General features: G+C 35.7%; 1 pseudogene; it reads right to left on the reverse strand.

The window, feature by feature from the left end:
- Positions 1-6536: 6536 nt before the first annotated feature.
- On the reverse strand, positions 6537-11693 carry LOC149252842 (manganese-dependent ADP-ribose/CDP-alcohol diphosphatase-like; annotated as a pseudogene).
- Positions 11694-11944: the final 251 nt, after the last annotated feature.

Here is an 11944-nt window from a genome sequence, read left to right on the forward strand (position 1 = left end):
ATTGTTCTATATTTTCCAAGCATTTCATGAAAGTATCTTCCCAAGGGTTGCAGCAGCAATGAAGTCCAAGAAAGCATGGGACACCCTCGAGACAACCTACCAAGGAATGGAAAAAGTCAAGACAACAAAACTGCAAATGTTGAGAAGAGATTTTGAAACACTTTGTATGAAAGAGTCTCAGAATGTAGACTTGTTTTCTACACATGTAATTGGGTTGGTTACTCAAATCAGGTCTCATGGTGAGATACTTGAAGAAAGGAGAATACTCGAGAAAGTTTTGAGAAGTTTGTGAGCAAAGTTTGATGCCATTGTTGTGGCCATAGAAGAGACAAAGGATCTCTCATAGTTCTCAATGGATGAGATTCATGCATCACTGATTTCTCATGAACATATACTAAATAGAGCAGCTAGCTCCTCATTGGATCATGCATTCAAGACACAAGTTTCCTTTCATCAAGGTTAAGGCAGAGCAAGATCACATACTAGAAGAGGAAGAGGCCCGCACATAGGTGGAAGAAGCAGCCGTTCAAGATCATGTGGAAGGGGTAGCAATCAAAATCCAAGTCAAAGCCCAAGCCAAAATCAATCACAAGTTCAGAGGTATGATAAATCTCAATATTAATGTCATTACTGTAAGAAGCATGGTCATTATGCAAATGAATGTAGAAAGAAGAAATATGACATTAGTAACAAACCAAGTGTAAATTTCAGAAAAGAAAATTAGAACCATGATAGAATGTTTTTAGCCTGTAATGTAGCACAAGAAAAACAAAGTGATATATGGTATCTAGATTCAGGTTGTAGCAATCACATGTCGGGAAACATAGAAATGTTTTCCAATCTAGATGAAAGGGTGAAGTCTAAAGTGACATTAGGGACTGATAGCAAAGTCTTTGTCATGGGAAAAGGAAGAGTTGATATCCTAACTAAGAAGGGGGAGAAGAAGTACATCTCAAATGTTTACTTTGTCCCCGATCTGAAGCATAACCTCATAAGCATTGGACAACTAATGCAAAAGGGCTACAATTTTTTTTCAAGAATGATGTATGAACAATTTTGGATAGGCCTCCAAGAAGATAGCTGATTGCAAAGGTGCAGATGACAAACAATAGAATGTTTCCCCTAAAGATAAGATCAGATTTGAAAGAAGAAGGTGCACAAGCACAACTATCAATGAACTCACAAGAGGATGGAAGAAAAGATGCAGCTGTCACACAAGTAAACTTTCAAGCAGAAGTTAAAGATGAAAATTGGTTATGGCATTTGAGATTTGGTCATCTCAACTTTGGAGGTTTGAATTTGCTACATAAGAAAGCCATGGTGAAGAGATTACCACTCATAGAGAAACTAGACAACCTATGTGAAGGATGCATCTTGGGGAAGCAACATAGAGAGACATTTCCAGCAAGAAGGTCAGTAAGGGAAAAGGTACCTTTGGAGATCGTCCACTCAGATTTATGTGGACCACTGCAGAGACCATCAATTGGTGGAAGCCACTATTTATTTCCCTTCATAGATGACTACACAAGGAAGACATGGGTCTATCTCCTCAAACAGAAAAGTGAAGTGTTTGAGCGCTTTCGCTAGTACAAGTCTCTTGTTGAGAAGCAAAGTGGACACTACATCAAAGTCATCAGGACTGACAGAGGTGGCGAATAATTCTCAAATGACTTCCTTTGATTTTGGAGGGAGCATGGAATTCACAAGAAATTTACAACAAGGTATACACCTCAGAAAAATGGTGTGGTGGAAAGGAAGAATAGGACCATTATGGAAATGGAAAGGAGTATGTTGAAGGCAAAGCATTTTTGAAATGATTATTGGGATGAAGCTATCGCATGTGCAACATATATCTTGAATAGATGTCCAACCAAAATCATCTAGAACGTGGTTTTTGAAGAGGCATGGAGTGGAAGAAAGCATAGTGTCACTTGCATGAGAGTCTTTGGATGTGTGGCATATGCACATGTCCTAGATGAGTTGAGGAAGAAATTGGATAGCAAGGGGGAGAAATGTATATTTGTTGGATACAGTGATGAATCCAAGGCACACAAAATCTACAATCCATTAACCAAGAAGGTCATAATCAGTAGAGATGTTCAGTTCATCGAAGAGGAAGAATGTGATGGAATTTTAGAGAAGACAATCAATGTCAAAGCATGTATACCACATGAGGACAAAGAGGAATTGATAGCAACAAGCAATTCCTCAATAGTGACTCCCTCTACACCTATTCAAGTGCCCTCTACACATATTCAAGCGCAACAAAGCAGGCAGCAAGGAACACCATAAAAAAATAATAGGACAACGTCACGTAGTCAATCAAGTGCTTCTCCAAGCATGCGACAAAGTGTAACACCAAGTGACATGTCAAGCCCATCTTCAGCAAACACAAGAAGACCAAAATTCAAAAATTTAAATGAGATCTATGAGCAAGATGAAGTTGATAATAACACTGGTCTGAATTCCTTATTTGCATTAGTTTGTCATGTAGATGATCCAATCCATTTTGAAGATGTAGCCAAAGACGAAAAATGGGTTGCGACAATGGAGGAAGAAATAGAAGCAATAGAAAAGAATGACACATGGGAGTTAGTGAACCTTTTTCAAGGAAAAGAAGTCATTGGAGTGAAATGGGTCTATAAGACCAAGAGAAATGTTGACGGTAAGATTGAAAGGTGCAAAGCAAGGCTAGTTGTCAAAGGATACAATCAGCGACATGGAAGAGATTATGTGGAGATGTTCACGCCAGTCGCGAGGATGGAGATAGTGTGCATGGTTATGGTGATTTCTGTGCAATATAAATGGAAAGTGTATCAAATGGACGTAAAAACACCGTTCTTAAATGGAGTGCTGAAAGAGGAAGTATATGTTGCACAACCACCTGGTTATGAGGTAGAAGAAAAAGAAGACAAAGTGTATCAGTTGAGGAAAGCTCTTTATGGGCTGAAGCAAGCACCATGTGCATGGTACAGTGAGATAGATGCCTACTTGTTGAAAAATGGTTTCCACAATTGTGACGGTGAGCCTACTCTCTACATCAAGGAGAGATGGTAAGATTCTTATTGTCGTCTTATATGTAGATGATTTGATTTTTACGGGCAGTGATTATTTCGTCATCGCTAATTTTAAACAAGTCATGAAGAATGAGTTTGAAATGACTGACCTAGAGTTGTTAAGGTATTTTTTGGGCATAGAAGTGAGGAAAACAAAAAATGGCATTTTTACCTCTCAAGCAAAGCATGTAGCAGACATTTTGGAGAGGTTTAATATACAGAACATCAAGCCCGCACCGACTCCAACTATCATGGGGTTGAAGTTGAGCAAAGAATATTGAAACAACAATATCAATTCAACATTATACAAAAGTATGATAGGCACCTTAATGTATTTGACTGCCACTAGGCTAGATATAATGTATGCATTGAGTCTGGTGTTGAGGTTCATGGTGGCACCCAAGGAGAAACATTGACAAGCAACGAAAAGGATTCTAAGGTATGTCAATGGGACAAAACAGTATAGTATTTTGTACACTGCAACAAGTGATTTCAGGTTGGTTGGTTACACTAATAGTGATTGGGCAGGAAGTGTCGATGAAAGAAAGAGCACTTCAGGATATGATTTTCAGTTGGGTTCTAGAGCCATTTCATGGGAATCCAAGAAGAAACCAATAGTATCATTGTCAATAGCACAAGTTGAATATGTTGTCACAATAGCAACTGTGTGTGAGGCAGTTTGGATGAGAGGGATGCTGAGGGATCTTCGCCACGACCAAGAGGGAAGGAAAACTATTTTCCGCAACAACACGTCAATAATTTCATTATCAAAGAATTTTATTTTTCAGAAGAGGACCAAGCATATTGATGCTAATTATAATTTTATTAGAGAGTTGATTAACAATTATGAAATTGTGTTGCACCATTGTAGGTCACGGGAACAATTTGTTGATATTTTCATAAAGCCGTTAACACGTGAAAGTTTTTTTTATCTGAGAGAGTGTTTGGGAATTGTCAATGGTAGCAGTTGTGATTAACGGGGATTATTGGAAATAATAATCCCAACCACCACCTTAAACAAACTAACAAACACCATGCTTGCCAAGTCAACTACTGCACAGTTGTGATTTTGTTTGCAGGCGAAAGGACTGAAGTCAGAGCAGAAGTACAACACTCACCATTCCGCAACATAGTAGAGAGTTTAAGGTATTTAATAAATTTTGGTAAATAGATATGAGCAAACATTTACTCCATGACTGTTGCCCACACTCCACAACACCTGCAAGATCAGAAAACCAATTATTATGTCAAATCGCCCATGTTACGTATTAATTATTTTTTGTCTTGCATTAATGTCAAAATTTGTATGTTGAAATAAATATGAATGTAAAAGTCATTTGTAACGTTGGACAAGTTAGAGAGTGGGAGTCTATGAGGTAGTGAGGAGAAAATTGTGGAGGAAATATTGGTGGGTGCCTGAAAACTAGTTTTACAGACATTTACTCTGCAACCCCAGTGATGCGTAAATCAAAGTAAGTCTTTTGTATTTTCACTTGGAGTTGTAGCCCCCATTTATCACGAGAATGCATTTTCCTTTGTTTTATATTATAATCAAGAGTATGTTATGTTGCGATGTGGCCTTAAACATCCATGATTAAATTTACCGCAACCCTTTACAGTTTACTCTGTTTTGTTGTGCATAAAATTTATGTTTTAATTAAGTCCCTATGTGATTGTGATGTCCTTGCCACAACTGAAGTTGACTTTTCCGCAACCAAATTTTGAGATAGAATCCTCTCCTCTGTCTAGTAAAATTTTTCTAACACCTTCTTTCATTTTTTCCATTTTCCATCATGTCTCTTTAGCATTTCTTACCTTTCACACCCACTTTTTGAATCAATTCTTTCCATCTTAAACTTAGTCTGGTTCTCAAGTCTGTGGTAACAATGTCAATGAAGTGTTCTAGAGGCTTTACCATTCTCACACACGAAAACCTGCCCAATATGAAATTTCCAGGGATGAAAGGGAAATTGTAAGAAAATGTGGATTCTTCATCGATACTGAGGTGGCAGTGAGATAGTTGATTCGGTTCATAAATTTACTAGGTTTAGCTAGTATAGAGAGAGAATAATATTCTATCCCCAAAAAATACCATCCATCATTTAATTACTATCGAAATCAACTAAAATAATTGAAATGATTATTGTTCAATTTTATTTTCCAAATGTATTCCTTTAAATAGAATACTTCAAACATACTTTTAGAGAACTTCCACATTCTTTTGTGTGGTATCTTAGTATGGTATCTTGTTATGTGATAATACTGAAATTCAAATGATGGAAAGTCATTAAAATAGTAAAGATGGAAATAAATAAATAATTATAAAGCATGTAGGAAGTCAAATCTAGAAGACTTAGTCACCTCAAAGAAAACTCGAAGATGGTGCTTTCGGATGACCCTAATAAGAACAATTCACAATAGTGACATAGACGAAGACCAGCAAGCCTCCCATTCCATTGAAGAATACAAGCAGTAAGTTAACTACGCTGACATAGTGAAAATTTTGATCTATTTACCTTGGTTTTGTTATTTTAGTCAATTAAGATATATGTTACATGAATATCTTTTCCTGTGGGCATTAAGATAAGGCTGAAACCTTTATCAAGTTTTAACAAGTGCTCAACAATTTTCTTAGCAAAAGACAACTACTAGTACAAGTGCATAACAATTTTGGAGATGTCATCCAAAACTGTGATCCTAGATTGCAATGAAGAAAACAAATCCATCCAGATGGCTAAAATCGTTTCTCCAGCAATGGATTATGAAATTCTAGTGATTTTCAATTCATAATTCAAGAGTCCCTACCAATGAGAGTCTGTATACAATACCAAAGTTTCTTTAATAAATGTGGTCATCAGTATACCGGTGTAACAGGTATGGATAGCCCCGGGGATAGAAGCACCCATCCAATTATAGTTAAGATAGTATAGCCACTTTGTTGGGTAATTTGTAAAATCTAAGATTTAGATATAAAAATATAGAGCCTCGCCTTAGAAAAGTAGTTATAAATATTTTTATAAATTTTGAGGTTGCATGCAGTAGTCCAAAAAGACTGTATAAGAGAAAAAAGATCTTACAGGGTCCTACAAGGTATAGCCTATCCCTATATGTATCTGTAAAATAATAAAAAATCTATTTTGTTTTCCTTAAAAAAATGGCTCCTCCAACAGTCAGATGTAAGTGAAAAGAATCGCCATACAATGACACATGGCAATGAACAATTTCCAACAAAACTGTAAACAAAAAAACTTGAATTTGATCATTACTACAAAATAAAAGCAATAACTAATCCTGAATCCTGAAGTTCATGCACCAAAAGGCTTGTTAACTTCCTAGAGCTTTTGTGCATACTATGCCTAAGACTAGCTTCGCAACAATGTAGAAAAACAATAAGTATTTTAAATGATTTCAAAAGATGTTCGTAAATGAAGACATACTTATAGGTTTAGCATATCTAGATACAAAATGGTGTAGTTAACCTCAATATAAAAAAGAAAAACTGTCATTGTCCATATTTACATGCAGGAGAGAATAGAAAAAATTGGTTGAGTCCTGATCACTGAATAAAGAATTGGGAATACAGATGCCTATATTGTATAGTTGTTCTATATGTTTGGCATGGGCATTTGATAGTATACTTGAGATTGTCCAACCGGTTGTCTGGGTTGATATTTTTTCCAAATCAAATATCATTTCAGCAATTTCCATAGTCAATTCCATTTACTAAAAGTCGACCAGGGTAGACATCTATATAGCCAAATGAATTTGAGTGTGCAGGGAGTTGGGAATAATGCTTAATCTTGTTATGTAAATTCCTAACAAATTAATGTTCTCTGTGAAAAATTAGGGCAGAAAATTAGTGTTGGGAAAGTGTTAATGACTATTGCGTGAGAGTCAAATATGTGGTCAATAAAATGGCTACACTTGGAGAAACTATAAGTAATGAAGTTTTAATTAAAAAGGTATTGAGATCTTTAACACATAGATGGAATCATGTTGCCATAATCATGGAAGAAAGTAAGGATTTGACAAAACTATAGTTTGATCAATTGGTTGGATCCTTGATGTCTCATGAGGCAAGACTGAAGGACACTTTTGAAGGTGTAGAGGAAGCATTTTCCTCTAAATTACAAATTACAAAGAATGAATATGCAAGCAGCGGCTGTGCCAAAAGAAATCAAGGTCAAGGTAAATGGCAAAGCCAAAATTCATGAAGAGGTAGAGGAAGAAGTGGCTCAATAGGAAGAGGTAGTTTCAAAGGAAGAGGTAGAGGTAGATTTGATAAGAGAAATGTTTAATGTTACTATTGTAATAGGTATGGCCACTTTCAAAGAGAATATAGATTTAAAGAAGGTAAAAACGATAAATATGCTCAAGAAAGTGGTGAGTATCCTCGAGATCACTTATTTTTATCTTATGCCAAAGGTGAAAATACTATTAAAGATGTTTGGTACCTAGATTACGGATGCTCTAACCATATGACAGGGAATGAGAAGTTTCTTTTAGCAAAGGATGGAAGTTTCAATTCCAAGATCTAGCTTGGTGATGATAAACCATTAGAGGTTGCTTCCAAAGGAGCTATGGAGGTCGAAACAAAAGAAGGTATAAAGAGTATTCATGACATTTACTATACTCCACAATTGAAGCATAATTTGTGAGAAAAAATATAAAGTAATCTTTGAAAATAATACATGTACTATCTATGATAAGAATAAGGGAAATAGGGTGATCATTGTTGTGCCTATGACAAGAAATAGGATGTTTCCCTTGAGGTTTGATGAACATAACAACAATCTTGCGAATATGGCTTATGAGGATTCAAGTTGGTTATGGCATCTTAGGTATGGATTTCAATTTTCACAGTTTGAAGTTTCCAACCTCACATGCATTAGTTTCTGGTTTTCCCAAGGTAGACGAGCATAAGGAGGTTTGTGAAGGATGTGCTAAAGAAAAGCATGGAAGTGAAATGTTTCCAAAGGGCACTGCATGGAGGGCTCATCACTGACTTCAAATTTTTCATTCAGAAATATGTGGTCCTATGCTGACTAAAAGTTTGGGTAAGTCATCATATTTCATCACCTTTATTCATGATTACTCAAGAAATTGTTGGGTATATTTTTTGAAGGCCAAAAGTGAGGCTCTGGATACATTAAAGAAGCTCATACCCCTCGTAGAAAATGAGAAAGGGTGCAAGATCAAATGTTTGTGGTCTAACTATGGAGGAGAATTCTACTGAAAAGCTTTCCAGAGTTATTATGATATGAATGGCATCAAGAGGCAGCATACTATGACATACACACCCCAACAGAGTGGAATAGCTAAAAGGAAGAATCATACTTTGGTTGAAATGGAAACATGCATGTTACAAACTAACAGATTGAGAAATTATTATTAGGGAGATGCAGTTGCTACAACAATGTACATCCTCAACCATAGCCCCACGAGTGCACTTGAAAAGAAGACTCTTTATGAATCTTGGTATGGAAAAAGGCCTAATGTTAATCATCTGGAAGTTTTTGGTTGCTTGGCTTATGTGCATGTATTTGATAAGAATAGAAAAAAGTTAGATGCAAAGAGTGAGTTATGTATTTTTATTGGGTATAGTGAGACAAGCAAGGCTTATAAATTGTATAATCCTCTAACTAACAAGCTTATTCTCTCAAGAGATGTATTTTTTTATGAAGGGGGAGTTTATGATCATCGAGAAGGCCATGTTGAGAAGAAAAAATCTATTTTGAATGATGGTATAATTGTTGATATTGATCATGAGTAGACAGCTAATGTTTTTGTAACTAGTGGGTTAACTCCACCAAGAAGCCCTTCATCAATTTCTTCAATATCAAGTTCAAGTCCAAAGTATTCTCCAAGTTCTACAAGGAAGGTAAGAACATTGAGTGATATTTATCAAAGGAGTGCAAATCCAGCACATCAAGAAAGCCCAATAGGTGAGATAGTCAATTTCGCTTTATTAGCCAAGGCTGGTTTTGAACCATCATGTTTTGAATATACAAGTACTAATCAGGTTTGGATGCAAGTCATGCAAGAAGAGATGGATTCCATGCAAAGGAATGACACTCGAAAGTTGATAGAGCTTCCACATGACAAGAAAAATATTGGCACCAAATGGGTCTATAAGACTAAATTTAATAGTGATGGGAGTGTCGAAAGACACAAAGCAAGATTAGTTCCTAAAGGATTCACACAGAAGTATGTAATTGATTATGAAGAGACATTTGCACTAGAAGCAAGACAGAAGGCCATTAGAATGTTGATTTCATTAGCAGCTCATAAAAAGTGGAGCATACATCATATGAATGAGAAACTTCCTTCTTGAATGGGTATTTAGAAGAGGAAGTATATGTGGAGCAACCACAAGGTTTTGAAGTGGAAGGAAAGGAGAATAATGTCTGCAAGTTTAAGAAGGCTTTGTATGGTCTCAATCAAGCACCAAGAGCATGGTATGCTAGGATTGATCGATACTTTCAGGAAAATGGATTCCAAAGAAGTAAGAACGATCCTACCCTTTACTAAAAACAAGAAGGTATTGATATTCTAATCATAAGTTTGTATGCTGATGATCTATTGTATATCAGTAGTAGTTCTAAGATGAATGATAAATTGAAAGTTGCTATGATGAATGAATTTGAGATGAAGGATCTAGGCATCATGAAATATTTTCTAGGAATGGAGGCTTATGAAAGTAAGGATGATAATTTCATTTGTCAGACAATGCATAGGATATGCTAAATAAATTTTATATGCTTGATTGTAATCCATCCCCTACTCTAAGTGCTCATGGAGATGTGTTATGTAGAGATGATGTCACTAATTTAGTTGATGAGAAAACTTACAAAAGTATTGTGGGGAGCTTTATATTTCTTACCCACACAAGGCCTGATAGTACATATTCAATTTCACTTGTTTCAAGGTATATGAAAAATCCATCTGAAATACATATGAAGGAAGCCAAGAGGATTTTAAGGTATGTGAAAAGCACTCTAAATTTTGGTATTCATTACTACTCTTCTAAAATGTTCAATCTTGTTTGATTTAATGATCCAGATTGGGGAGGTAGTATTGATTATCATAAGTCCACATCTGGAAATTGTTTCTCTTTTGGTTTTGGTTTGAATACATGGAGCTAAAAAAAAAGCATTATTGCCCTCTCATCCACAAAAGCGGAGTATGTTGCAATTACCTCAGCAGGTACACAAGCTCTTTGGCTCAGAAAAGTTTTGGAAGAAATTGGAGAAAAAAAATTAGCCTACAGTGATTTATTGTGATAATGTAAGTGCCATCAAGTTAGAAAAAACCCGGTTCATCACAACAAGACAAAGAATTTTGACATGAAATATCACTTCATTCGAGATTTGGTGCAGAAGAAGGATATTGAATTGAAGCATATAAATACTCAGGATTAACTAGCAGATATCTTCACCAAAGAAGTTGCAAAATATTAGTTTTTGGCACTACGAGATAAGATAGTAAACCCTCATTAGTCATTAAGGGGGATTGTTGGCAATAATGCTTAATCTTTTTATGAAATGGCTGACAAAATAGTCAGCAGATTTTGTGTTCTCTGTGCAAAATTATTGCAGCACATTATTAGGGTGGTTAGTGCTCCAAATTAGCTTTGAGAAGATTGGTAGTGTAGGTAGATTTATTTCAAACTTAATTGATAATCATATTAGTAATAATTTTACTATATAACAATGTATCTAATGGTTTAATTCGATATATGAGATTTACAACAGGTTTGAGCTCACATAGTGACTGTGGTTTATTTCTTAATTTTTCTTTTGTTGTGTTTTCCTTCATAATTATGTTGGCTTATCGGTTTGATTAAAGAAGACATTTCATATTCTAGAGAGGGCACTCGAGCACAACTTCCAAAACCCTATGATGAATTCCATGAGATTCCATAAGATATCCACCTTTACGGGTATGGCCCACTAGGCAAGCCTTAACACAATTGTATATCTGAATAACATACATCACGTCATTTTAATCCCATGGTAATGATTCAGGAGATGTTTTAGTAGAGTCCAAAGGGAGATGACAACAAATAATGACTTTCTGTTTACAAGCAGTTGCATCTTGGAGTATTCTATCAAGCCATGATAACTATTCCCTTCCAACTCCACCATTGAACATAACAAACCTCCTCTCATTTCCAGTTAGCCCCCTGGGACTATTTTTATCCTTATTGGGGTTCTTGGTTTCGAGATATCTAGCTTCCTCAAAGTTGTGGGGATGATTATGAGGCCACACAACAACGTTTATGTCGTATCGATCTAGCAAAACAAATTTGTAATATGTTACGGGGCTAAAATCATAAAATGCATTGCCATTTGGGGAAGGTATATTTAATAGGCTAATTAAATCACTGCCAAGGAGATGATAAAGACAATGATTACCAAGCATATGATAAACAAGACAATTGAACTTGTCAAATTCGTTAATGACATTCAATACAGCTATAAGAGACTCCTCTTTACGAAACCTGTTATCATGCAGAAACTCCACGACCTTGACCTCGAGCTCTGCTATTGTATCCAACTCATCAACCAGCATAACCTCATGGACCATTCCCTCGTCCTTGTATGATGGTGTCGGCCTGTGTATGGTATACAACATGATAATTTGGCTTGTTTTTTGCATTAAGTGGATATTCTTGTATTGAGTGTGTATTATCTTCACAAATGGTGCACCATTTAGGCTTAACATTCAAAAGATTGTACTAGAAATATTTAGTTATATGATTAGAAGAAATCTAACATATGTCATATAATATACTAGGACAACCACATTTACTAATGTTGTTGATATCTGTCAATAGGTGTATATGAAACATATATACAATCATATTTTTTTATGTGGTTGATATA

This window comes from Pinus tabuliformis, chromosome 7 (genome assembly GCF_031772625.1).
Source record: "Pinus tabuliformis cultivar Carrire ecotype Pingquan chromosome 7, CPIR1, whole genome shotgun sequence".
Taxonomy (NCBI): domain Eukaryota; kingdom Viridiplantae; phylum Streptophyta; class Pinopsida; order Pinales; family Pinaceae; genus Pinus; species Pinus tabuliformis.